We start from the raw sequence: 23529 nt of genomic DNA on the forward strand, positions 1-23529 counted from the left end.
AATGGCTTGGTTTCTACAGGCTTTTGCAGCAATGAGTTTCACAGAGTCACCACTCTCTGGCTGAAGAAATTCCTCCTCATCTCAGTTCTAAAAGGTTGTCCCTTCACACTGAAGCTGAGCCCTCGGTTCCAAGTCTGTCCTATTCATGGAAACATTTCCATATCCACTCTATCCGAGTCTTTCAGTATTCCATAAGCTTCAATTGTCTTGAGTCTTCTAAACTCCATCTAGTACAGACCCAGAGTCCTTAACTGTTCCTCATATGACAAGCCCTTCATCCCCAGGATCATTCTTGTAAACCTCCTCTGGATTCCCTCGAAGCCCAACACATCCTTCCTTAGATACTGGGCCCAAACTGCTCACAATATTCCAAACGTGGTCTGACCAGAACCTAGACAGTTATTGGTACATCCCTGCTCTTGTATTCTAACCCTCTTGAAATGAATGCTGACATTGTATTTTCCTTCCTAACTGCCAACTGAACCTGAATGTTAACCTTAAGCGAATCCTGAACTAGATGACTTCCCAATTTAAGAAATAGTCTACGTCTCTATTCTTCCAAAGAAAATGCATAACTTCACACTTCCCCACATTATCTTCCAACTGTCACTTCTTTGCCCACTCTCCTAGCCTGTCCAAGTCCTCCTGCAGCCTCCCCACTTCCTCAACACTACCTGCTCCTTCCCTTATCTTTCAGTCATCTGCAAATTTAGCAACACTGCTGTCAGTTCCTTTGTCCAGACCATTCATGTAAAACCTGAACAGTTGTGATCCCAAGACTGATCCTTGCAGAACTATACTAGTCACTGGTAGCCTTCCTGAAAAGACTCTTTTATCCCTACTGTCTGCCTTCTGCCAGTCAGCCGATTCTCTATCCATTCCAGTAGCTTGTCCCTAACACCATGGACTGTTAAGGGTTACACCCAAAACATTGACTTCTCCACCTCCGGATGCTGCCTGGCCTGTTGTGTTTTTCCAGCCTCCAGCTTGTCTACCTTGGATTCCAGTATCTGCAGTTTTTTTTTGTCTCCAATCTTATTTTGCAGCCTCCTGTGAGGCACTGTGTCAAAGGCCTTCCACAGAAACCAAACAGATCATGTCCACTGGTTCTCCTTTGTCTAACTCGCTTGTTACCTTCCTAAAGAATTCTAACAGATTTATCAGGCTTGACCTGCCCTTGATGAAGCCATGCTGACTCAGCCCTATTTTACCATGCACTTTCAAGTATCCCACAATCTCATCCTTTATAATGGACTTACCAACATAAAGTTCAGGCCTATAGTTTCCTCTCTTCTGCCTCCCTCCCTTCTTAAACAGGAGTGTTACACTGGCCTCTTTTCAGTCTGCTGGGACCACCTGTACCCCCACCCCCAACTTCAATGATTCCTGAAAGATCACAACCAACGCCTCTATAATCCCCTCAGTTATCTCCTTCAGAACTCTGGGGTGTAGTCTACCATGTCCAGGTGATTTATCCACCTTCAGACCTCTCAGCTTCCCTTTGTGATGGCCACTACACTCACCTCTGTCCCCCGACTCTCCTGGAGTTCTGGAGAAAGTAATGATAAGGTGCCTTCATGAACTGCTGCAGTCCACGCCCTGTAGGGTAGACTCACAATGCCCTTAGAGAGGGAATTCCAAGATTTTGTCCCAGATTCACTGAAGGAATAGTGATATTTTTCCGAGTCAGAATAGTGTGTGGCTTCTGGGAGAGAAAACTCACAAGTGTATCTGCTGCACTTGTACTGGAAGTGGTCATTAGTTTGGAAGGTGCTGGTAAATTTCTGCAGTGCATCTTGGAGATATTATATACTGCCGCTACTGAGCATCTGAGGTGGAGGGAGTGGACATTTGTAGACATGGAGCCAATCAAACGAGCTGGTTTGTCCTGAATGGTGTCAAGAGTCTTGAGTATTGGAGAAGATGTACCCATCCAAGCAAAGGGGGCACGGGGGTACTCCATTGGACTCTTGACTTCTGCCTTGGGGAGTCAGGAGGTGAGTTACTTATTGCTCTATTCCTAGGCTCTGACCTACTCCTAGAGCTGATATATTGATATGGCAAGTCCAGTTGAGTTTCGGTTAATGGGGATCACCCCCAGGATGTTGGCAATGCTATTAAATGTCAAGCTGCGGTGGTTAGATTGTCTCTTGCCCGTGGGTCAGATCAACCATTGAGCAGAGAACTGAAGAATACCAATGAAGAAACACATTAGATGGCAGCATTGCTGCCTTTAATGTGCTGTAAGATCACCATTGAGATCATTAGAAACAATGGGGCAGTTTGGTTGACGATTTAAGGAGGATGTATCCAGACAAAGAGTGGCTTAGGGCAATAGAACATTCTGTAATATTGCAGCAAATTTATAATTCAATGGATGGTGAGATCTCTTTTAGGGAGCCATCATTGAGAGCAGTGACAGCAATGTAATTCTCTTTTGGCAAGACAATTGTTAGTTCAATTAAGCTGACTGCACAGGAACACTTAGAGACAATCTGCAGACAAATTTCTCTAATTCATTCTCAGCGAACCCAAATAGGCGGAAGGCTGTTAGAATTGGAAAGCTAATCTTGTCGAAGATAATAGCTATGAAAGAGAAACAGAGCTGGGAGTGAAAGATTGCAGGGTTTAACATAGTTAGAAAACCGAGGTGGATAAAAATGGGAGGCCAAGTCACTGTGCTTACTAGTGATAACTTAATGACAGTAAAAAGCAATGCAGCCATCACTATGATGGAAGTTGAATGCATTTGAATAAAAATCAAAGATAATTAAAGATCAGTCACTCCCAGAGGTGTGGTTTACACAGCATTTAATAATGGAATGGAGGTGAAGGGGCAATATGCAGACAAATTAGGGAAATGAGTAATCAACATAAAGCAATAGCCATGAGGGTATGTCAACTTCTCTGATGTTATTTGGTGAGGAGCGATAGGTAAAAGGGACCCATTTCTGACAGTGTGTATGGTGGCAATAACATTCCTGAACAGGTTGATTTGAAAATATCACTTGACATTTTGAAGGATGCTCCTGTTTAACCCAATAAGAAGCTCAGCATGGAGGACTCCCTCCCACAGCTGGTAAAGAGGAATGGACTCATGTCAACTGTGGAGTTGAGTTTGGGCTGGTGTGGTACAGATTGGCATTGGTGGGGTATGCGCTTGTGAGGTCCAGTGAGGCCTTACAGTGGCGAGGGCGTCAGTGGAAGTGAGACGGCGCTGTAAAGTAACGGCTTTTGTTCCAGTGCATCGGCGTGGGGAAGGGGATTTGTACCTGGCCATCAGGCCATGGCCCATGGAGGAACACTTAACAGGAAGGTTAAACACTATTTCTTTACTTTGTCATTTGTCTGCCTTTATATTCCATATTTTGGTTTATTTTTCTGTGGTTTAAGCAGCGCAGGGACACTATTCAACACTTTTCCCCATATTTTGGAACATAATACATGTGGCAATCAATAAATGCATGAAATCTGTAGCAGGTAAGCAAACTGAGTATTTAGGCAACAATGATCATAAGGCTAGATTTTACAGGCACTGCCCACCCCAGCTAAAATATCCGGGGATGAGCCTGCCCTTGATTCCCACTTCTGCTCCAGAGTACTTCATTGCTGGGAGCTTTGTCAAATACTTGCAGATGAAGATCCAGCCTAGATTAGGAACAGGTTACACCTTTGAGAATTGTGGCCAAAATAATTGATTGGCAGCACTGTAGCTCCAGCAGCACCAGTTGGGAATGATGGCTGCTGTGGGAATTCCTTTTTATAAAATTTATTCACTTTGTGGAATGTGGGGGTTGCTGACTGGACCCAGCATTTATTACCCGTCCCTAGTTGCCCCTTGAGAAGCTGCTGGGGTGAGCTGCCTGCTTGAACCGCTGCAGTCCACTTGTGGGTTAACCAACAATGCCCTTAGGAAGGGAATTCCAGGACTTTGACCCAGTGACACTGAAGGGACAGTGATATCTATCAAGTCAGGATGGTGAATGACTTAGAGTCATAGTCATAGAGATGTACAGACCCTTTGGTCCAACTCATCCATGCTGACCAGATATCCCAACCCAGTCCAGGTCCACCAGCCAGCACCTGGCCCATATCCCTCCAAAACCTTCCTATTCATATACCCATCCAGATGCCTTTTAATGTTGCAATTGTACTGGCCTCTACCACTTCCTCTGGTAGCTCATTCCATACATGTAACACTCTCTGTGTGAAAAAGTTGCCCCTTAGGTCTCTTTTATATCTTTCCCCTCTCACCCTAATCTATGCCCTTTAATTCTGGACTCCCTGACGCCAGGGAAGAGACTTTATCTATTTATCCTATCTATACCCCCCATGATTTTATAAACCTCTATAAGGTCACCCCTCAGCCTCCGACGCTCCAGGGAAAATAGTGCCAGCCTATTCACCCTCTCCCTGTAGCTCAAATCCTCCAACATCCTTGTAAATCTTTTCTGAACCCTTTCAAGTTTAACAACATCTTTCCGATAGGAAGGAGACCAGAATTGCACACAATATTCCAAAAGTGGCCTAACCAATATTCTGTACAGCCGCAACATGACCTCCCAACTCCTGTACTCAATACTCTGACCAATAAAGAAAAGCATACCAAACGCCTTCTTCACTACCTTGAGGGAATTTGCAGATGGTGGAGTCGCCCTTGTCCTTCTAGATGGAAGTGGACTTGTGGGTTTGGAAGGTGCTGTCTGAGGATCTTTGGTGAATTTCTGCAGTGCATTTTTTAGATAGAACAGTACAGGCCCTTTGGCCCTCAATGTTGATTAGATTACTTACAGTGTGGAAACAGGCCCTTTGGCCCAACAAATCCACACCGACCCACTGAAGCACACCCACCCAGACCCATTCCCCTACATTTACCCCTGCATCTAACACTACGGGTAATTTACCGTGGCCAATCCACCTAACCTGCACATTTTTGGACTGTGGGAGGAAACCCACGCAGACACGGGGAGAATGTGCAAACTCCACACAGTCAGTCGCCTGAGGCAGGAATTGAACCCGGGTCTCTGGCACTGCGAGGCAGCAGTGCTAACCACTGTGCCACCATGCCACCCAATGTTGTGCCGGCCTTCTATCCTACTCTAAGATCAGACTATCTTACACACACTTCATTGTACTAATGTCCATGTGCCTATCCAAGAGTTGCTTAAATGTCCCTAATGTATCTGATTCCACTGCCACTGCTGATAGTGCATTCCACGTACCCACCGCGCTCTGCGTAAAGAACCTGCCTCTGACATCTCCCCTAAACCTTCCTCCAATCACCTTAAAATTATACCCCTTCGCGGTATAATTTCCACCTTGTGAATAAGTCTTTGGCTATCCATTATTTAAGCCTTTCAGTATCTTGTACACCTCTATCAAGTCACCTCTCATCCTTCTTCGCTCCAATGAGAAAAGCCCTAGCTCCCTCAACCTTTCTTCATAAGATATGCCCTCCAGTCTAGGCAGCATCCTGGTAAATCTCCTCTGCACTCTCTCTAAAGCTTCTGCATCTTTCCTATAATGAGTTGACCAGAACTGAACATGATATTCCAAGTGTGGTCTAACCAGGACTCTGTGGAGCTGCAGCAAACCTCATTACTCTTAACTCAATCCCCTGCTCATGAAAGCCAACACACCATATGCCTACTTAACAACTGTATCAACCTGGGTGGCAACTTTGAAGGATCCATGGACATGGACCCCAAGATCCCTCTGTTCCTCCACACTGCCAAGAATCCTGCCTTTAACCCTGTATTCTGCATTCAAATTTGGCCTTCACACTTTTCCAGGTTGAACTCCATCTGACACTTATCAGCCCAGTTCTGCATCCTGTAAATGCCCAGTTGCAACCTTCAACAGCCCTCCACACTATCCACAACAAACAAACAGCCTTTGTGTCATTGACAAACTTAATAACCACCCTTCCACTTTCTCATCTAAGTCATTCATAAAAATCACAAAGAGCAAAGGTCCCAGAACCGACCCTTACTCAAAACCACTGGTCACCGAGCTCCAGGCTGAATGCTTTCCACCTACCACCACCCTGGGCCAGTCAATTCTGTACTGAAAAAGTGTTGCTGGTTAAAGCACAGCAGGTCAGGCAGCATCCAAGGAACAGGAAATTCGATGTTTCGGGCCAGAGCCCTTCATCAGGATTCCTGATGAAGGGCTCTGGCCCGAAACGTCGAATTTCCTGTTCCTTGGATGCTGCCTGACCTGCTGTGCTTTAACCAGCAACACATTTTCAGCTCTGATCTCCAGCATCTGAAGACCTCACTTTTTACTCCAGTCAATTCTGTATCCAGTCAACCAGATTTCCCTGTATCTCATGCCTCCTTACTTGCTGAATGAGCCTACCATGGGGAACTTTATCAAATGCCTTGCTAAAATCTATGTACACCACATTCACTGCTCTACCTTCATCAATGTGTTTTGTCACATCCTCAAATAATTCAATAAGGTTTGTGAGTCATGACCTGCCCCTCATAAAGCCATGCTGACTATCTATGTTAAAGTACGGTTTTCCAAATAATCATAAATCCTGTCTCTCAGAATCCTCTCCATTATTTTGCACACCACAGACTTAAGATGACTAGTCTGTAATTCCCTGAATTATCTTGAACAAGGGAATAATATTTGTCACCCTCCAATCATCTGGCACGAATCCATTGGACAGTGAAGAAGTAAAGATCATCATCTAAGGTGCAGCAATCTCTTCCCTCGCTTCCTGTAGTAACCGTGATTATATCCCATCTGGCCCAGGGGATCTATCTATCCTTATGTTTTTCAAAATTTTTAGTGCCTCCTCCTTCCTAACACCAACCTGTTAAAGCATATCAGTCAGTTTTATGCTGTCCTCAGAAACATCAAGATCCCTCTCAGTAGTGAATGGTGAAACAATGTGTTCATTCAGGACCTCCCTTACCTCCTCCAACTCTTGGTGCATGTTCCCTCCACTATCCCTGATCAGTCCTGCCCTTACTCTGGCCATCCTCCTGTTCCCCACATAAGTATAGAATGCCTTAGAGTTTTCCTTAATCCTATCCACTAAAGCTTTTTCATCCCCCCTTCTAGCTCTCCTAAGTCCATTCTTCAGTTCCTTCCTGGCTACCTTGTAACCCTCTAGAACCCTGTCTGATCCTTGCCTCCTCAACCTTAAATAAGCTTCCTTCTTCCTCTTGACTAGATGTTCCACATCCCGTGTCACCCAAGATTCCTTCACCCTCCCATCCCTTCCTTGCCTCAGTGGGACAAACCTGTCCAGGGATATCAGCAAGTGCTTCCTGAACAACCTCCACATTTCTGTTGTGCATTTCCCTGAGAACATCTGTTTGCATTCTAAGCACACCATTTCCTGCCGAATAGCATGCACAGTGCTGCTACTGAGTATCGGTGGTGGAGACAGTGGATGCTTGTGGATGTGGTATCAATCAAGTGAGCTGCTTTGTCCTGGATAATGTCAAGCTTCTTGAGTGTTGTTGGAATTGAACCCATCCAGGCAAGTGGGGAGTATTCCATCACACTCCTGTCTTGTGCCTTGTAGATGGTGGACAGGCTTTGGGGAGGCAGGGGGTGAGTTAATCACTGCAGTCCCACCATGTCAAGGATAACAGGTAAATCAGGATCTGGGGTCTCAGTGAGGAGTACAAGGGTCAGGTTCAAAAGGCTGAGGAGCAGATTATTAAGGGCGGGGGAGTACGGCATGTGGAGGATGTAAACCTTGGGAGTGAAGGATGCCTAGGATGGGTTTAAGGGACCTGCAAAGGAGATCTGTGCTCTGACTGAAGCCAGTGCAGTTTGACCTGTCAGGTTGCCCACATGGCGCATGCCCACTGACCTCTCGCTGCAGGGAAGATACCAGCTGTTGCCAGGTTGAGGGTTCTAAGTGTCCATTTGCATTAGCTCTGTTGAGCCACTCAGTGAGCCCATTTGTGAGCAGGCCACAGGACACCTCCCACTCTATGGCCTCACAAATTTTCAGACCAGTCTGGGGGAATGGGAGTGGCTGCTGGGATTAGGTAGATGGTGGAAAGGTCACCTACCGATTTTCTGTGCTGACTCATCCCCCAACACACAGCCCAATAATCTGAAAGAGACTTGGGCTCATATTGTGCGCACTGAATCTAATACTGTCGCAGCTCCACATTGGGCTGGATTTCGCTTCCACAGGCAGCTACAGGTTTGGAGATTGGCATTATGACAGCTTCTTGGTCCTGTGCAGTGTCTATCACGATCCTTTGGGCTCGGACTCATGTTCAGGGATTTCCCAGTCACGGTGAGAATTCCTGCTTCGATTCCAGTGTGTTACTTTCTCACCAGGAGTGTGGCAGTCTCCTTTCTGCATTTTTCAATAGGTTTGCCTTTGGTGTAATGTTCGTGACGTTGTGTGGCATGCCCTGTTTCAATTCCACATCAACCCGATGGGGGAATGCACCTTCCTATTTTATATTTATTCACAGGATGTGGATGCTGCTGCAAGTGATGGAATTTACTGTTTAATCCTGATAACCTATGACCGTTACTGAACTCTGTAGCCCATGGTGTGAGGACATTCACATGTCTTGCTAGGTAGTGAGTTCCAGAGTTTTGATGGAGCCATTGTTGTACTAGAGCGCTTAAAGTTATGTAGTGCGTGCTTGTTTAATCATTTAATTATATGCAGTTATGAGGAAGTGATTAAATGAAATGATGTAGCAAGCAACTTAGTTAATAGCAAAATGCCGACTGGGTGACCACTTTGCTGAGCACTTACATTCTGTCCGTAAAAGTGACCCGTTTCCTGTTTCCAAACACTTCAACCCACCTCCATGCTCCCTGACCAATATCTCTGTCCTGGGCTGCTGCAGTGTGAACTGGGAGAACAGTATCTCAATTCTTGCTGGGAGAACCGACAGTCTTCAGGAATTTAATATTGAGTTCACTCATTCTGCACCCTGAACATTTCTTTCTATATCCTTTACACACCCTGTCATTCCTGACACTGTGATGATATGGGCTGCTTTCAGTCCAGCCTTGCCATTTTCCCCTACTCATTGTTATAGACAAGGCCAAACCCCTTAAAACATTGTTAAGCAGGTAGCCCAGACCGTAACTTTGCTATTTGTTTGAGTGAGGTGTATAGGGGATATTCTCGGAGTAAATTAGTTGGGTTATCTATCACATTTTAAACAAACAAAACTTATTTACAAAATTATGGAATGAAACACAAAGAACAGAATACCAGATAGCTTATCCTATCCAAACCCAACTTAATGTTGCTGTTCTGAAAATACTTGCAACAGCCCCAATACACACATCCCTTAGCAAAAATATTAACAATGGCACAGTAACTCACAGTTCAAAATTATAAGGGCAAAAGGACAGAGAGAAGGCCTCCAGTTTCCCCTGTGACTTTTACTCAACTCCCTCCCGAACTGACTAAAGCTCTGACCTGCATAGCAAGAGAGCTGATCATGCCTCCTTGACAATACCAATTTTTCAAAAGACCTTTCAAGCTTTTTTCTTGAAGCATTATCTGTTAGGGTAAACAAACAAGGCCCCAATGAACCATTCAAACTTCAGACACGATGGAGCCTGGCCAATCATACCCTCTCTGAAAAAAAGCCTCAAGGGCAGAGTAACTTTGTACCAAACCAGCAGTGTGATATCATGGTACCCCACAGAAGCTTTCTTTCTTCCCTGGCTGCTGACACCATTCCTTTGCCTGCATGACTTTCTTTCTCTCTCCCTGAGCTTTGACTCCATCTATCTATCTGTCCATTCCTTCCCACCCCACATCTCCTATCATCAGCATAGAAAATAGAACATTGAACAATACAGCGCAGAACAGGCCCTTTGGCCCTAGATGTTGCACCGACCTGTGAACTATTTTCAGCTCGTCCCTCTACACTATCCCATCATCATCCATGTGCTTATCTAAGCATTGTTTAAATCTCCCAAATGTGGCTGAGTTAACTACATTGGCAGGTAGGGCATTCCACACCCTTACCACTCTCTGAGGAAAGAACCTGCCTCTGACATCTGTCTTAAATCTATCACCCCTCAATTTGTAGTTATGCCCCCTCGTACAAGCTGACATCATCATCCTAGGAAAAAGACTTTCTCTGTCTACCCTATCTAATCCTCTGATCATCTTGTATGTCTCTATCAAATCCCCTCTTAGCCTTCTTCTTTCCAATGAGAACAGACCCAAGTCTCTCAGCCTTTCCTCGTAAGGCCTTCCCTCCAGACCAGGCAATATGCTGGTAAATCTCCTCTGCACCTCTTCCAATGCTTCCACATCCTTCCCAAAATATGGTGACCAGAACTGTATACAATATTCCAAGTGTTGCCACATTAGCGTTTTGTACGGTTGCAGCATAATATTGCAGCTCTGGAACCCATTCCCTCTACCAATAAAACCTAACAGACAGTAAGCCTTCTTAACAACACTATCAACCTGGGTGGCAACTTTCAGGGATCTATGTACATGGACTCCAAGATCCCTCTGCACATCTATACTACCAAGAATCTTTTCATTGACTCAGTCCCCTGCCTTCCTGTTATTCTTCCCAAAGTGCATCACCTCACATTTAGGTGCATTGAACTCCATTTGCCACCTCTCAGCCCAATTCAGCAGTTTATCAAAGTCCCCCCGCAACCTGTAACATTCTTCCACACTGTCCACTACTCCACCAACTTTATTGTCATCTGCAAATTTACTAATCCATTCACCTATGCCTGCGTCTAAGTCATTTATAAAAATGACAAACAGCAGTGGTCCCAAAACAGATCCTTGTGGCACACCACTAGTAACCGGACTCCAGACTGAATATTTTCCATTAACCACCGCTCGCTGTCTTCTTTCAGAAAGCCAGATTCTAATCCATACTGCTAAATCACCCTCAATCCTATGCCTCTACATTTTCTCCAACAGCCTACCATGTGAAACCTTATCAACCGTGATCATATTGAATGGTGGAGCTGGCTTGAAGGGCTGAATGGCCTACTTGTGGTCTTATTTTTCTATGTTTCTATGATATCAGTTTAATTCTTTCCAGCTACTGACTTAAAGTATCAGCGGCTGGTTGAGTAGATAGTAACCTCACACCTGATTGGAAAGGTTGTGAGTGTGACCATAATCTAATCTGACTCTCCACAGTAGGTCTGAGCGAGTGCTGCACTGCCGGAGGTGCTATCGTTTACATTGGATGTTAGATTGAAGTGCTGTGTGCCCGCTCCCTGTCAGGGAAACATAAAAGACCCAGGGGTGTTCATTTAAGAAAGAGCATGGAAGTTCTCCATTGTGTCCTGGCCAATGAGCAGCCCTCAAAAGACCTCCCAGAGAGCCCAGGTAATCTGATTATTGTCACATGCTGCTTGTGGGACTTTGAGAAAGAGGTGATCTGGGTTATTTTCAGCAGTGAGGAGCTTAACGATACATGGTGGAGCAGCAGTTCTCAAACTATAGGCCACAGGGGGAGTGAATGCAATGAGAAGCTCCTTTCCCCTCTAAGCCTGCATCGCCCACACAGAGCAGTACCAATCAGCTGTTGTCTAGCTCTGCTCTCCTCTTGGTCTCCCTGGATAGGACCTGAGTTCCTGCTTGTGGCTGTCCCATTGAACCTCAAAAACCCAGCCTCCTATGTGAAACAGTGATGCCAACACAGCTGAACTGCAGGGTGCCTGAGCCCGAACCAATCGCGAGAAAACCCACCAAATGGCAGTGATTTGTAGTCAGTAAAGGAATTCGCCAGAGCTGCAAATGTAACCCACATGATTGAGGCAAATGTACAAAAATAAAACACCAGAATCAATACAGCTGGCAGCTACCCCATCATGCAGAGAGGGAACCACATCTGGAGTTCACCCATCCTTGCAGTGTATAGTTTAAAAATATACAAATGTTGAGAAAACTGTGTGTTTATTAACCCACAGATGTACAACTCAAAGCAGATCACAGTTCCTTTCCTATTCTATGTGGCAGTGCAGAACAACTTGCGCTCTGAAACCATAGAATCCCTACAGTGTGGAAGCAGGCCATTCAGCCCATCAGGGACTCTTCAAAGAGCATCCCACACACACACACACCTTATAACCCTGCATTTCCCTTGGCTAATTCACCCAACGTGCAATTCTCGGGATACTATGGATAATTCCCCATGGCCAGTCCAATTAACTTGCACATCTTTAGACTGTGGGAGGAAACCCACACTGACACAGGGAGAATATGCAAACTCCACAAAGACAAGTTGCCTGAGGGTGGAATCGAACCCAGGAATTAGCACTGTGCAGCAGTGCACAGACCAGTCAAGAGCCTCAGTTTGCACTGTGCTGCTTCCTGACCAAGAAGTATGAGCTGGAGCAGCTCAAAGAAAGCTGTGGATGGTGAGCACATAAAATAATAAAAGTTTTACAAAGTTTCCGTAAAAGCTCAGATTTTCATATTCACACAATAAAATACATGTTAATAATTATATACTGCTACACTGTTTTATTGCTACTTTGTTTTACTGGTGTCTGGTGTCATATTAATTTTCAAGCATTAAATAGCGTTGGATAGTAGCTTGTAAGGAGACTTTATAAAGGTGTTAATCAGTTTTTCTGATGAACAGGTGATGAACCATCTAAATGAGAGAGCGGGGGAGGGTTGCATTCAGTGATTAAAAATATCTTGAATTTGTATGGTGCTTCCACAACCTCACAATGTCCCTGTGCATTTTACAATGAATAAAGAGCAATGTTGCAGACATGTGTTCTCCAAAGTATGAATTCACAACGGACCATAAGACGCAATAGCTTTCTTCCCCTTAAATCTTGATCCCCTTATTAATTATCTGTCTGTCTCTGCCTTGAATATAGTTAATGGCCAAGCCTTGACAACTCTCTGTGGTAAAGGATTCCACAAATTCACTGCTCTCTGAGAGAAGATGTTCCTCCTCTTCGCCATCTTAAATGGGAGATCCCGTACTCTGAATATTTCATTATTTCACTATAGAACATTATTTCAACGAGCCACCACACACGACAGCATAGAGGAACTACGCAGAGCAGAGAAAAATCACCTATACAATGTATTCAAAAAGAATGGGTCCCCAATGAACACAGTCCACAGAGTTCTCAGCAACAAACTCAAACAAGCAGACAAAACACGTCCAGAAACCCTAGCCACTCTCCCCTACATCAAAGACATCTCGGAAATGACTGCCAGACTACTCAGACCTCTTGGCAACATGGTAGCCCACAAACCCACCAAAACACTAGCTAATGAACTTGAAGGACCTTACACAGACAACAAGCAAAACTAATGTCATTTACAAAACATCTTGTAAGAACTGTAACAAACACTATATTGGACAAACAGGCAGAAAACTAGCCACCAGGATACATGAACGTCAACTAGCCACAAAAAGACATGACCCTCTCTCACTAGTATCCTTACATATGGATGAGGAAGGACACCACTTTGATTGGGACAACACATCCATCCTAGGACAGGCCAAACAGAGACATGCACAAGAATTCATAGAAGCATGGCATTCAAACCAGAACGCTATCAACAAACACACTTACCACCCCCTGAGAAAAAGAACAGGAAATGACATCACCACATACAATGATGTCACCACAGGAAATGATATCACCAACCCAAGGAAACCTAAACACAAATAGAAAGCGGGCCATGCCACCAGTGCTTCATCTGGAGGCTCACTGAAGATGTTATCTAGTACGATGTCGAAACGTCTGAAAACTAACCTTCCAGCTCAGCGAGCAAACCTACATCCAAAACTTCAACCTGAGCTATAAATCTTCTCAAAACTCACTAAGGTTTCTGCAATTTTTACACATTTAATTAATATTCAGTTCATTTGTTTGTCCTGCCAAACACATAACCTTATATTTTCCCACATCGAATCATAGGCTCCCTATTGGCCAGTAGGCCATTCAACTCATCGAGTCCACATCAATCCTCCAAACAGCATTATGGGTTGGTATGGTTATGGTTATGGCTAGGGTCAGGTTTAGGTTTATAGCTAAGATTTGAAGTATGTCAATCAGGCAGTAGTTAGGGTTAGGGTTAGCTTTAGGATTAGGGTTAGGATTAGGATTAAGGTTAGGGTTAGGATTAGTCTTAGTGTTAGGTTTAGGGTTAGTATTAGGGTTAGGGATAGGATTGGGATTAGGATTAAGGTTTTGGTTAGGGTTAGGATTAGGGTTAGGTTTACTGTTAGGGTTGGGATTCGGGTTAGGTTTAGGATTCGGGTTAAGGCTAGGGTTAAGGTTACAGTTTGGGTTTGGGTTAGGGTTAAGGTTAGGGTTAGGATTAGGGTTAGGTTTAATTCCAGACTCACAGGAGTTTGCATAACCCCTTTGCTTCACAATGTCTAAATGTGTAGTTTTGCACAGAGACTGTCTAACAGAGGATTGGAAGCAGTTCAGAGATGAAAGACTTGCATTATGTGCAGAGATTGAGCAGTTTTAACATTTAACTGATGTCTTTAAGATGCTAGGGATTGACAATGTCGATGTAGTGCTGGTGTTTTCTCATGTGCGGCAGTCTAGAATGAGAGGTCATACTTTTAGAGTATGGGGGTAGCAGATTTAAACCAGATATGAGGAGCAGTTACTTCTCTCAAAGGGTCATGGATCTGTAGAATTCACTCCCCCAGGGTGCAGTGGATGTCGGGGCATTGAAGAAATTTGCGGAGGAGAAAGGCAGTTTCATGATGGGTTGAAGGGTTATGGGATGTGGCAGGAAAGTGGAGTTGTGGCTGAGCTGAGATCAACCATGATCATATCCAAAGGCAGAGCAGGCTCAAGGGGTTGAAATCGCTCCTCCTGCTCCTTGAGTTCTTACATTCTTATGTTCAAAGTGATTCCAAAACAATGGGTGCTGATGTCAGTGTATGGCATTTTCCTGACTGGTTTGATTAGATTAGAATCAGTCAATGCCTTCTGTATTCGATTCAGGAGCATTGATTTTGTTGAAGTGTCATATCAGGGATTTTGTGTAATTTACACTGATGGAGTTCTACAGTATTGACTGAATCAATTGCTCCAGATGCCACAGTAAATTAGCAGCAAAGTCTATCAATTCACAGCTTCTGGTGTTATAGTTGAGTAACTCACCTACTTAGACAAGAGACCTTCTGACTTTCTGGTCTCTTGTGCTTCAATCAACAGTCACATAGCAAATGTGGCTGCTCCCGTAATCCACAGAATGCCTGAAAAGAAACAGGCAGCGAATTGGACAGGGAAATCAGACTCGGGGATCAAAGATCCACAGTTCACTAGGGGCCTGAAGTGATTGTAGTTCAGCATGCGATCTACTCCCTTTATTAAAGGGATATAGGTATTTGGTTAAATGAAGAGATTTAATGGTTTAAGGAATGAGGGGGTTCCTATAAAACATCTAAAATTATGAATAGAAAACATAAGATAGAAGCAGGGAGGTTGGTCCCACTGGCAGGTGAAACTAGAACTAAGGGGTATAGCCTCAAAATAAGAGTGAGCAGATTTAGGACAGAGTTGAGGAGGGACTCCTTCACCCAGAGGGTTGTGAATCTGTGGAATTTCCTGCCCAGGGCAGCAGCTGAGGCTACTTTGTTGAATGTTTTTAAGGCAAAGATAGATAAATTTTTGAACAGAAAAGGGATTATGGGTTATGGTAAGTGGAGCTGAGGCCGTGAAAAGATCAGCCATGATCTTATTGAATGGTGGAGCAGGCTCGAGGGGCAGACGGCCTACTCCTGCTCCAAGTTCTTATGTTCTTGTGTCAATTGTTCTCATCAGACGAGCAGGAGCAAACATAAGATGGATATTTTTTTTCCCCAATGTTGAATTGGGAGGTAAGGTATCAGTAATCTCTGAGTTTGACCTTTCTGGGTTCACACCTCACAGCAAACATGGGCAGTGGAATCAAGGGTTATGGAGATAAGGCAGGAACAGGATACTGATTAAGGATGATCAGCCATGATCATAATGAATGGTGGTGCAGGCTCGAAGGGCAGAATGGCCTACTCCTGCACCTATTGTCTATTGTCTATTGTTTTGGCGAGGCCCTGGCTGAGGTTCTCCACTTCCAAATGGTTAATGTCCCAGGTGAGGAGGGACGAATGGATTCCCTTTCTTTATTCACGCAACCCCTCAGTTGGTTACAACAAGGTTAATTTTAATAGGATTCGTTTCCTTTCTGCCAAATCCGAAAGATCTTAGATTTAAAGGAAACCAATTTAACCAGGTTTTCTTGAATTAACAAAAAGATTTATTAATTCTATTAATTACTAAACATGAGAAGAATTAGTAATACGCATATTTAAGAAAGAAGAGATGATTACAAAAAGATAGAAGGTTTTTTTCAAAAAAAGCAGATATACAGATCAGATTCTGAACTGTTCATAAAGAGTGGATAATTGGATGCTGTGGCTGTCACGGTGGAGATTAGCAGCAGCATTGACGCTGATAAGTGAGCAGTCAGTTCCACGATCCTCAGTTTTATAGATTGGTTGTAATTCTGTAACTCTGATACCTTTCGTCCATGATTGAATTCTAGAATTCAGAATGAGAGCGACTCCTTTCTTATCCAGATTCCTTTTTAAATGGTTTGCAGCATGGAGGGGATCTTTACCTGCAATGCAGGGTGATTAGAAGCATGGCCTTTAACTGTGACATTCATAATGTGCTCACACTCAAACCCAGCCTGCTACATATAAGAATATTCAGTCCCTCTTCAGCAGAGTTAAAACTGACTTTATAACCTCTTTTCCTGGCGTATTTCTGCAGGCTGAAACAGACTTGTTTGCAAAAGGTGGCTTTCTGCTGACAGAGGAGCACTTCATTTTGTTAATTGTCTCCATGTTTGAGATTTCCCTGTTAGACATGTACAACGTTCCACTGGCTTCGCAATGGACTTTGCCAGACCTTCACTGAATTTAAATCTGCAGTTTTCACTTTCATAGCAATCCTTCTTTTACAAACAATACATTTTCCAACTGATTTTTTTAAAAATGTTTCTCAATACTTCAGAATTCTGACCTCCCATGATAACACTAGGCCTGCAGAATAGATGAAATGAGGTCCATTCTCAATACAGAGAAATACGGTGGCTTAGTGATTAGCGCTGTCAACCCACAGTGCCGAGGTTCTGGGTTCAATTCGACCCTTGGATGACTGTCAATGTGGAATTTGCACATTCGTCCTGTGTCTGCGTGAGTGTCCTCCCACAATCCAAAGGTTAGGTGGATTGGCATTGCGAAATGCAGTGTTTCTGGGATAGGGGAATGGTGTGGGTGGCATGCACTCTGGAGGGTCAGTGTGGACTTGATGGGCTAAATGGCCTGATTACACACTGTAGGGATTTTATGAATATTCATTCCTCTGGCATTGGTCAATTAGGTATTCAGGTCTATCAACGTCTCTTTAAGTTCTGGACAGGGCACCCATGATCCCCTTTGATTTCTCAGCAGTGTGGGTGAGTTTGAAGAGTACGACTGAAGGGACAAACTTCAACAGAATAATCTGGTGTTCTAGGCTGTAAACATTCTAATAAATGCTCACGTGTTATGACCCGTGTAAAGTGTGGATTCCCTGTTCCCATTTCAGACATTTGTCTCAAATGTTTGAGATCCATTAATGAACTGAGGGTTTCCTTCTGCACTGTGGAGTACGGTGGCTCAGTTGCCTCACAATGCCAGGCACCCAGATTCGATACCAGACTGAGGCGACTGTCTGTATGGAGTCTGCACACTCTCACCATGTCTGCGTGGGTTTTCTCTGGGTGCTCCAGTTTCCTCTCACAGTCTAAAGATGTGCAGGTCAGGTGAATTGGCCATGCCAAATTGCCTCATTGTGTTCAGGGTTGTGTTGGTTAGGTACATTAGTCAGGGGAAATGTAGAGTAATAGGGTAGGGGAATGGGTCTAGGTGGGATACTCTTCAGCAGGTCAGTGAAGACTTGTTGGGCCTAATAGCCTGTTTCTATACTGTAGGGATTCTATGAATCTATGATCCAGGTTTAGTTTATTTGGAGAAATACCCAATTGTGTGTCTATTCCGGATTCATTGGTTTGAAGGACGACAGTCCCCTATCACAAAGGCATTGACATCGAGGGCTGCTGTCAAAGCTTTATCAAAGTTTAGAGCTGCAAGCAGAGGCTTGCTTGTTCAAATGGTATTCAGCTTTTTCAAAAACAGTTTGGCATTTCTCGGTGAATACTACCTTTGTATTTTTCTAGCATTGGTCTGTCAGTGGCACAGCTTCTGTGCTGAAATTTGGGGCAACTTTTGATCGAACTGCCCCATTTCCCAAAATGTCCTGATTTCCCATTTTGTTGTGTGAATGGGGATCTGTGATGCTGCCTGTACCTTTGCAGCAGTACCTGATTATCACCCACAGTGCGCCCTGGGTAGGCCATGAGACCGTTAATGCTCTCCTCGCTCTTGGTGAGATTGGCACTGGGCCAGCCAGACTGTACCCTCCAGGAGAGGGATTCTGGTTGGATCTGAATGTGTTTCCGAGGTGTCGATAGGCACCAGGAACTCATCTGGATGCAGGACATAACTCAATAAACCCACCACGACAGGTACGGGTGCAAAAGATTTTTTAAAAAGATAAAAAGAAAGAAAAGGAAAAGAAAAAGAAGCAAAGTACAGAAACAAAAGTAAACTTGCCATGATCAGGATCAATTTGGAGATGCCGGTGTTGGATTGGGGTGGACAAAGTTAAAAATCGCACAACACCAGGTTATAGTCCAACAGATTTAATTGGAAGCATTAGGACAATCACCTGATGAAGGAACAGCGCTCCGAAAGCTAGTGATTCCAAATAAACCTGTTGGACTCTAACCTGGTGTGGTGGGATTTCTAACAATCAGGAGCACTATTCTTTGAAACGTAGCTAGAGAACTTCCGACCCTGAGTGGCCCGACACTTGTATAACCTGGCTAGAGTTATGAGGGTGAAAGTTTCTTTTACACGGGCTGCCAGGGGAACCTGCCAGAATCATAGAATCCCTCCAGCGCAGAAACAGGCCATTCGGCCCAACAAGTCCACATCAACCCTCTGAAGAGTAACCCACCCAGACCTATATTTACGTGTGGAGAAAGTGAGGACTGCAGATGCTGGAGATCAGAGCTGATAATGTGTTGCTGGAAAAGCGCAGCGGGTCAGGCAGCATCCAAGGAGCAGGAGAATCGACGTTTCGGGCATAAGCCTGAAGAAGGGCTCATGCCCGAAACATCGATTCTCCTGCATCTTGGATGATGCCTGACCTGCTGCGCTTTCCCAGCAACACATTTTTCAGCTTTATTTATCTCTGACTAAAGCACCTAGGCTACACATCCCTGAACACTACGGGCAATTTAGCATGGCCAGTTCACCTAACCAGCACATCTTTGGATTGTGGGAGGAAACCGGAGCACCCGGAGGAAACCCATGCAGACACAGGGAGAATGTTGAAACTCCACACAGACAGTTGCCCGAGGCGGGAATTGAACTCGGGTCCCTGGCGCTGTGAGGCAGCAGTGCTAACCGCCAATCTTCCTTCAGTAAATCCACCTTGGTAATGTAGGAGACTTGCCCTACTTTCTCTCTGTCTCTCGGCAACCCTCCAGTTGATGTATTGGGTACAGGTCAGTTCTGGTCATTGTAATAGCTTCATTAATGGTAGTTAACTGTCCAGCTTGGGCGTGAGCACAATAGGGAGCTCCAGTTCTGCCTGCGAGCCTCTGTTTGTTGGTGCTCCAGCCTGTGGTTAAGCTCCTCCCAAACCTGGGCCAGCTTTTCAGGGTCTAGCCAATAGGCATGCTGCATTATGGGAGGGGTCTCTCCCACATCAAGTCAAGATAGAAAGCTCCAGCTTGGCACAAGACCCTGAGAGCCATCTCATTAAGTCTGCTCACTGTTCTGCACTGAGACCGGCAAATAAGGAGACCCAGTTTGCGACCATTTCTGTATCATTTCATCGGGTAGTAGAGGGCTCAATGTGGTCCTCGCTCATGTCATCCCCACTGATACTCTCATCCTCTAGGTCAGCGATAATGGGTGGGCTGCACGGTGGCACAGTGGTTAGCATTGCTGCCTCACAGCCCCAGAGACCTGGGTTCAATTCCCACCTCAGGTGTCTGATTGTGTGGAGTTTGCAGATTCTCCCTGTGTCTGCGTGGGTTTCCTCCCACAGTCCAAAAATGTGCAGGTTCGGTGAATTGGCCAAGTTAAATTGCCCATAGTGTAGGCGAAGGAGTAAATGTAGGAGAATGGGTCTGGGTGGGTTGTGCTTCAGTGGGTTGGTGTGGACTTGTTGGGCCGAAGGGCCTGTTACCACTCTATAACTTATCTAACCATTCAAGATTTGTAGCTCGGGTGCTCGTTGTTGTGGTTCTGTTCGCCGAGCTGTAAGTTTTTGTTGCAAACATTTCGTCCCCTGGCTAGGAGACATCATCAGTGCTTTGGAGCCTCCTGCGAAGCGCTTCTTGGATGTTTCTTCCGGTATTTATAGTGGTCTGTCCTTGCCGCTTCCGGGTGTCAGTTTCAGCTGTCCACTGTAGTGGTTGGTACCGAACGGAGAATTCACCACAAGGGTACACAGGAAAACAACACACACAGACCAAGTCCTAAACTATGAAAGTAACCACCCCAACACACACAAACGAAGCTGCATCAGGACACTATTCAAAAGGGCCACAACACACTGCAGTACACCAGAACTGCAAAAAGAGGAAGAGGAACACCTATACAGGGTATTTGCCAAAAACGGATACCCGCGCAACTTTATCAACAAATGCCTAAGAGACAGACCACGGAACGAGGACATGCCACAACCAAAAGGACTAGCCACACTACCATACATCAGGAGCGTTTCAGAACTGACAGCCAGACTACTGCGACCCCTAGGACTCACAACGGCACACAAACCAACAGCCACGCTCAGACAACAACTCACTAGAACAAAGGACCCGATACCCAACATGAGCAAAACTAATGTAGTTTACAAAATACCATGCAAGGACTGCACAAAACACTATATAGGACAAACAGGAAGACAGCTAACAATCCGCATACATGAACATCAACTAGCCACGAAACGACACGACCAGCTATCCCTAGTAGCCAGACAACAGCAACATGAATTCGACTGGGAAAACACTACTATCATAGGGCAAGCCAGACAAAGAACAGCCAGGGAATTCCTAGAGGCATGGCATTCATCCACAAACTCCATCAACAAACACATCAACCTGGACCCAATATACCAATCACTACAGCGGACAGCTGAAACTGACACCTGGAAGCGGCAAGGACAGACTACTATAAATACCGGAAGAAACATCAAAGAAGCGCTTCGCAGGAGGCTCCAAAGCACTGATGATGTCGCCTAGCCAGGGGACGAAACGTTTGCAACAAAAACTTATCTAACCATTCCTTGCTTGTCCTCTTGTCACTGATGGTATCATGTTAACATTTAATTTTGACCCGGACCTGGGATCTCAAAGTACATGCCAAAGCATCATGGGTCCTCTGTATGGCTACTGGACAGCACTAACCCCATTGGCAGGAGTGGGGACTGCAGATTCTGGAGATCAGAGTCTAGATTAGAGTGGTGCTGGAAAAGCACAACAGGTCAGCAGCATCGAGGAGCAGGAAAATGCCCTTCAGAAGGGTTTTTGCCTGAAACGTTGATTTTTCCTGCTCCTTGGGCAGCCCCATTTTAATCTTTGCACTAACCCCGTCTCCAGGCTGAAAGGTCCAAACATGCTACCAAGGAATTTCTATCTATCAGCTCCTTGGCGGGGGAGGGGGTGGGGTCTTTTAAATGCTGGAGAAAAGTTTTGGCTAACCAGGCTGAAGGATTTTCTGTTTGCAGGAAATGTCCCCTCAGCTCCCTACTTACCGAGTTGCTCTGGCCATAGATTGTGGGAGCACCCAGCCATGGAGAATGCTGGACTCTTTCTCCTGTAGTTGCTCAGCCTTCCTCATCTCACTTCACTGGGCCTCTCAAAGATCATCACGGATACTATGATCTTTGACCGCAGCAGTTCATTACTGAGCCCAGGTTGATCCCATCCATAGGCAGAATGGGGAGGAATCCCACAGTGACAGCACAAGGTTTTAGATTAGATTATATTACTTACAGTGTGGAAACAGACCCTTCGGCCCAACAAGTCCACACCAACCTGCTGAAGCGCAACCCACCCAGACCATTACATTTACCCCTTACCTAACACTACAGGCAATTTAGCGTGGCCAATTCACCTGACTTGCACATCTTCGGACTGTGGGAGGAAACCGGAGCACCCGGAGGAAACCCACGCAGACACGGGGAGAACGTGCAAACTCCACACAGTCAATCGCCTGAGGTGGGAATTGAACCCGGGTCTCTGGCGCTGTGAGGCAGCAGTGCTAACCACCGTGCCACCGTGGTAAAGGGAGATTGGAGGTGGGCATGTCTCCTCCCTCAATCTCCTTTACTGCCAGTTTGGCAGTCGTGCACACTCTGAAGAGAAAGTCATTTCTTCTGCCAGCAGGAGAGATTGATCGTCCTCACTATCTCTTAGTATCTCAACAGACTTTCTCATTCTATCCTGGGGAAATAAGGCCATTTTTCCCTTGGAAACAAAATCCTACTATCTCTCAGACAGCACCTTTCAAACCTGTGGCCTCTTTCACCTAGAGAAGGACAAGGGCAGCAAGTGCATGAGTCAAGATTAGTGTGGTGCTGAAAAAACACAGCAGGTCAGGCAGCATCCGAGGAGCAGGAAAATCGATGTTTCAGGCAGGAGCCCTTCATCGGGAATGAGATTGAAGGAACAGATATGTCCATCTCCCTTAACCAGGGTCACCTGGGGTGCAATCCTTATGTTGTGACTGTGGGATTCCTCCCCATTCTGCCCATGGATGGAATTCACCTCATTCCTGATGATGGGCTCCTGCCAGAATCGTCGATTTCCCTGCTCCTCGGATGCTGCCTGACCTGTTGCGTTTTTCCAGCACCACTCTAATCTTGACTCTTATCTCCAGTTTCTGCAGTCCTCACTTTCGCCCAGCAAGTACATGGGAACAGCACCAATTATAAGTTCCCCTCCAAACCACTCACCATCCTGGTTTAGAAATATATCATTGTTTCTTTAGCGTCACTGGGTCAAAATTCTGGAATTCCCTCCCTATGGGCATGGTGTGTCCAAAATAGAGAAAGACGAAACAATGACCTCATTCGACGTAACAGCACTGTTCACCTCCATCAACATCGATCTGGCAAAGGAAACACTTACCACACTTTTAGAAGAGACCATCACACACACACCAACCACCATCAATCACATTACCAACAAAAACATCATGAAGCTAATGGGCCTGTGCCTCACCACCCACTTCACCTTCAACAATATAATCTACAAACACACCAATGGCACACCCATGGGATCTCCGCTATCCAGATTCATAGCAGAAGCGGTAATGCAAAGACTAGAACAAACAGCCCTACCAACCATCAAACCAAAAATCTGGGTCCGCTACGTAGATGACACCTTTGTCATCACAAAACAAAACAAGATAG

This window comes from Hemiscyllium ocellatum, chromosome 10 (assembly GCF_020745735.1).
Source record: "Hemiscyllium ocellatum isolate sHemOce1 chromosome 10, sHemOce1.pat.X.cur, whole genome shotgun sequence".
NCBI classification, from domain to species: domain Eukaryota; kingdom Metazoa; phylum Chordata; class Chondrichthyes; order Orectolobiformes; family Hemiscylliidae; genus Hemiscyllium; species Hemiscyllium ocellatum.